The 5,457-nt window shown below is 30.7% G+C and overlaps 1 protein-coding gene across 2 annotated transcripts in view; it reads left to right on the top strand.

Moving 5' to 3' along the window:
• Positions 1-5,457, top strand: part of LOC107440096 (SCY1-like protein bma) — an 811,210-nt gene that overhangs the window by 308,006 nt on the left and 497,747 nt on the right. For both annotated transcript variants that reach the window (XM_071187972.1, XM_071187971.1), the window contains one exon: positions 4,653-4,727. The gene's annotated coding sequence lies outside the window, so the exon portion shown is untranslated. The remainder of the gene's footprint in view (positions 1-4,652; positions 4,728-5,457) is intronic.

The raw sequence follows: 5,457 nt of genomic DNA, 5'->3' as shown, positions 1-5,457 counted from the left end.
TGCTTTAGTGTCACGTTTACTGCAATAGTAGTGAAATAAGCTCGAAGCTACCAATTTTTCTCTAAAGTGATTTCAAGATATTGTAAGACATTACAGTTATTGTTGCATTTAATCATTGTTTTATAACCGTAGATGAACAGCTTATCCAATATTAAGTTTACGACAAATAATGTTCAACTCCGTAGCTTTCTAATTTTGAGCCCAATCTAGAAGACACAAGAACTCCTAAATCAAGTATTAGGAGAATGTTTGCCTTGGTGGGGAACTTTTTTTCATGTTCTAACCCGCATTTGCGTTACATGGAGAGGCAAACCACTAAAACTCCCACGCTTAATATGACGGCAAGGGGACTCTACCGTCTACCACTGGGGATATTTTTCGTCAGCACAGTGGTCGGGACGAGCCATTTGCGGAATTCGTATCAGCCAGCCATCGTTAGGACTCGAAATCGGCTTACCTCTTTGGAAGGCGAATGCTCTATCCCTTTAGCCACCACGGCTCTTAAGATATGGTTGAAATTATTCTCAATTTCAAATATTTTCATAACCAAAGTTAAGGATTCAAATGGTTTTCGTAAAGGTTTTCATTTATCATCTTGCGTTGGAAGCGATTTATATTAGCAAGTGCAACTTTTACTGAAATTTTTTTAAAGAGAATAAAAGATCTATTTCTAAAGTAGTTTTTGTATTATTTTAAAAACTAATTAAATTCAATGTAATTTTCTAAAATTTTAATATGTATTTTTTCGATTTTCGATTTCGAATTTCGATTTTCCATTGTTTATTTAACTTCTAGTAAGCATACTTTAAAACATTTTACTTTATTTCTTTAATTATACATTTCGTACATAAATTTTGCAAAATATGCTTAAAAAATTTTTTGTTAAGTTAAAGTTAAAAAATAGCATCATGGAAGCATTCTGAAACGACAGTGAGGAATATCATTCAAATGAACCGAACATAATTCAGTGGATCAACAGTCCAAGGAGGGCCAATGCCTACTGTGCCCGTTCTAGTTCCCTTGACATTGGAATCAATTAGCAGCAGTTCCGCTAGAGTGGTCACCTGAACGTGGAACCACAAGTGCTTAGTTCCCAAGCATATAGTCCCAAGAACTCATTTTATTGAGCCACTGAAGGGATGAAAGGCTTAGTCAACTTTGCCTGTTCCTAGTATAGATGCCGGGACATTATTCAAACAATAGATCGAAAAATGTAATAAAATAATAATTACAAAAGTTCACTTAAAACTCTTCTGATATTTTTATGTACAATGTTCTGATTTTAACAAAAGTACCATTTAAAAAAGAAAGAAATGTTATGAAATTAAACAACGAAAAACAATTTACGATTTATTGCTGTATTCTGAAAAATACTACTCGAGCAATTCTTATTCAATTAACAAGGCGATTGATTTATGAAATTGCTAAGATTGCTGACAGATTTCTAATAAGATAGATTACCCAGCGGAAAAAGTTATTTGCAATATCGTTAATACCAATTAACTGAGCTCATATCTGTTTCTCGTTTACGAAGGAAAATTTATAGCTAACGAAGTCTATTTGGCATTTACGATGTGTCACTTTATTAATGGACGCTTACTTGGTTTAATACTTAAAGGGAAGACTTTTCCTTTTATTCCTTCTTACAAGTATCATTAGGATGCAATATTTGTGAATGGCCAATAAGAACTCATTATATAAATAATTTGTTTTGCAACTGACACTGAAAATTTCATAGGACTTGCTTGCTACTCCTGCATCAATCTCTGAATAAACATTACTGATTGTTGAATCGGTAATAAAATCCGTAATTTTTTAATCGGTAACAAAATAGCAATACCATGCAGATTTAACAATGAAATAATAAGCTATTTTCACCACATACGTATTATTCAACGATATAATAAATATTGTGAAAAAGCCTCAGAAAGTTTTTTTTAACTGAACTACACTGTAGAAATGGATACCCAAATGTCTCGAAACTTTTTTCGTTTCGGACGAAATCGTTTCCTAGTATATGCTAGGAGCAAATTGTCGTCAAAATTAACGAAATATTTCGTCAATCTATTTTTTTCCAAAAAAAAAAAAGGAACATCGCGGTGCTAAACATGTCCAACTTTTCTAAAAATCACTTTATTGTGTGGACCATATACACAAATCAATGTCGCACCAACAACACAAGAAAGACAGATAGCACAGAGAGATAAATTAGAACCACGCCCAGAGGGGGATCTTCTTGGTACGAGGCCACCTCTACAATGGCCATGCAGGACAGAGCTCTATTATAACCATACAGGACAGAGGTTATTTTATTTTGTCACTATGAGTTCGGTTAACTGGTCTTCATCCTAGTTTCGTCATTCTAGTTAACAATAGCCGCAATGCACTATGATGAGGTTTCAAGTTGAGGACACATTTTTATCATATATTTGAGAGTTCACGTTCCGTCACAAATCACATGATTTTCGTGTGGAAAAGATTCTCAAAATTAACGAAATACAGCTCAAGAATTACTGAGCCGTCAAAAGTGAGAGTTTTATTTCTGAGAGTAAAGCAGATTGATTTCAAAATATAAGCAACTAGTAGTGTAGGAGAGCATCAATTCATAAGGCCCTGCACTTTCTAAAGCTAAACTATGTTATAGTACAAGTTTTATTTTATTTTATGACCGCCGTTGAACAGTTGACCCAATTTTTGGGTTTACGACTACAAATGTTCAACGCCGTAGCCTTGTAATTTTGAACCAATCCGGAAGACAAGGAAACTTCTGGATCGGTACCCCCAGAGGTATTGATTTGTTATGGGAACATGGAGGACTTTGAGACTCGACAGATTTAACGTGCATCAGTCACCATTTAATACACGGGGAGTCTTCGACCAGCAGGGACCGAACCCACGAACTCTTGGACATGGGCCCGGCACCCCACTGACCAGGCTATCCCGGCCTAGTATAGTACAAGTTCTCCATATTTATTGTACAGTACTATGGCGCAAATTAAGAAGACAAACGGTTAAATTTAAAACTTTATAAACATTGCACAAAGCTAGCTCGAGATAATCATTAAACGTTTGGTTCAATACTTATTCACGTTTCCAAACAGGTATATTATTTAATTTAAAAATAGCGTTTAATTAAATGTCATAATTATAAATTATTAAATAAAAATTTACTAAACATACTTAAATTCAATGAAAACAAATATTATAAACTATATTAATATTTGATCTTCCAGAAATAAATTATACTTTTTATATGGTTTAAAGTAATTAGCAAAAAAAATATTAAACATAATTTAAGAATAACGATTTGCGACATTTTGAATTAAAGCTAGCCTAATATATTCATTATTATTGAATAACACTAGTTTTTATTTATCTATGCTTTTCCAAACTAATTTCAGGCACTTTATTCTAAAAAGGTTGCATTTATCTTCTTTAAATTTGGAAGAAAAAAAATAATTTGTTAAGCTTCCTTCGTAAATTAATTAATGAGAAGATTGATTGCTTCACATTCGCAACTCCATTCAATTTTCTGTTTCAGTCATACTTAAAAAAAAGAAATAAATGAAAAATATTATTGCCGAAATTCCTGTAATTACTGTAATAATTCTTTACTTTAACTTATTAATTTAGTGTTTTTTGGTATGTGGGTTTTTTAAATCAGAAATTATTTGTTGAAGAAACCAATTGCTAATAGTAATCTTTATTTTGTATAACATTATTTTGAGATTTATAATTGAATATTGAAAGGAAAATATCTGGGAAAGACATTTCTGTCATTTATTTTTAATAAACTAAAGCAAATGGCGTTTATTTTAAAGTTTTTAATTTAATAGCAAGTTTTAAATAGTTGAGTAATTCTATATTTAGAAATTAAAAGCATATGTGCAAATACCTTTTCGGTTAAAAATAATCCTCGACTTAATTATGCTTTTACTTATTAGTTCCATTGAAAAAATACAACATTGTTTGCTTCTATAATTAACTTAATTTTTTATTATGAATCATAGATTAAGCGCAATAACATAAGCAAGAAATTTTTAGATAGTAATAGATAGTATAGAATTTTTAGATAGTAATAGATAGTATAGAATTTTAAGATAAGCAAGAGTAATATTATAAAAAAATCGTAAGCAATAGTACGTAAGAAGTTAAATGCAATTTGTTTAAATAATTATTTGGAGTCTGAAAATTTGTTTATTTTTAATGTTTTACATATGCATTTCAAATATTGCTGAATAATGATACAGCTTCTGAAAATTTGGCGAATGAAATGCGTCATAAAGAATTTTAATTAGAAATGTACTTTAATGAATATTTATTTCTGAATATTTTTTTTACAAATTTATACGAATATTTTTTTTAATTTTCTCTTTGTAATTTGCTTTTCATGATACTCTGAAATATATTACAAATTAATTATTCTAAAACTTAAGCTATACACGCAATAGCGTGATCAGCTTAGTTTTAAATCACATTTCTAATTCTTAATGTTTCGTTTTGATTGTTCATATTCATTCTTATTCTTTTTTGCCAAATTATAAAATTTATTCGTGCTCTTTTACTTTTGCTGTTTATTTACGTCTGCATTGTTCGAAACATTTATTTTTTTTCTCTTAAAATTTTAATTGCATATGTAAATTTCTTTACAGGTTTGGAAGATATTTTACTCTTTATTGTGGCAAAATAATAAAACTTCAGAAAATTTCGTTTTCTGTATAAAATAGGTAAGAGAAATCTATATTTAAAATTATTTTAATTTCTTCTATTATTTTAAAGAAATGGGTATTGGAGATTTATATCGAGGTAAAGCAGAGTATATGACATTTTAATTGTTCTGCAACTTTCTACTGTGCGCTATCACTCATACAGTAATTTCACGTACCCTGAAATTCCATATATTTACAAATATTTCAATTTTAAGAACCGGTATGCGTGTACTAACTGACTATGCACGCACTGCAATCATTTAACTTTCCTTAAGATTTCATATTTGCTCAAGAGCGATTTACCTATTTTTTTCATACATGAAAATATCGAGATGAAGCAGAGTATATGGAGTTTTAACTGTTTATCATCTCTCCAATATGCACTATCATTCATACAGAAATTTCACGAACACCACTTCAAAAATGCACTAGATGTAAATGCGTAAAAGTACATTAAATTTTATATTTTTTATCATCGAAACTCTAAAGGAGTTTTTTACCTTAGAAACATTGAAAGTTTTAATTGTGTGAAAAATAGAATATATATATATATATATATATATATATATACACCGAAGAGCCATTACATTATGTCCACCCTGCTAATAACATGTAGGACCACCTTTAGCCCTCAAAACTGCTAGCACCCGCCGTGGCATTGATTCCACAAGGTGCTGATAGGTAGTCTGAGGTATCTGGTACCAAGCGCTCACCAACTGGTCCTGCAATTCCCTCACATTGCGAGGGG

The sequence above is a fragment of the Parasteatoda tepidariorum genome, chromosome X1, assembly GCF_043381705.1.
Source record: "Parasteatoda tepidariorum isolate YZ-2023 chromosome X1, CAS_Ptep_4.0, whole genome shotgun sequence".
Taxonomy (NCBI): domain Eukaryota; kingdom Metazoa; phylum Arthropoda; class Arachnida; order Araneae; family Theridiidae; genus Parasteatoda; species Parasteatoda tepidariorum.
This window is presented reverse-complemented; position numbering and strand designations above follow the sequence as displayed.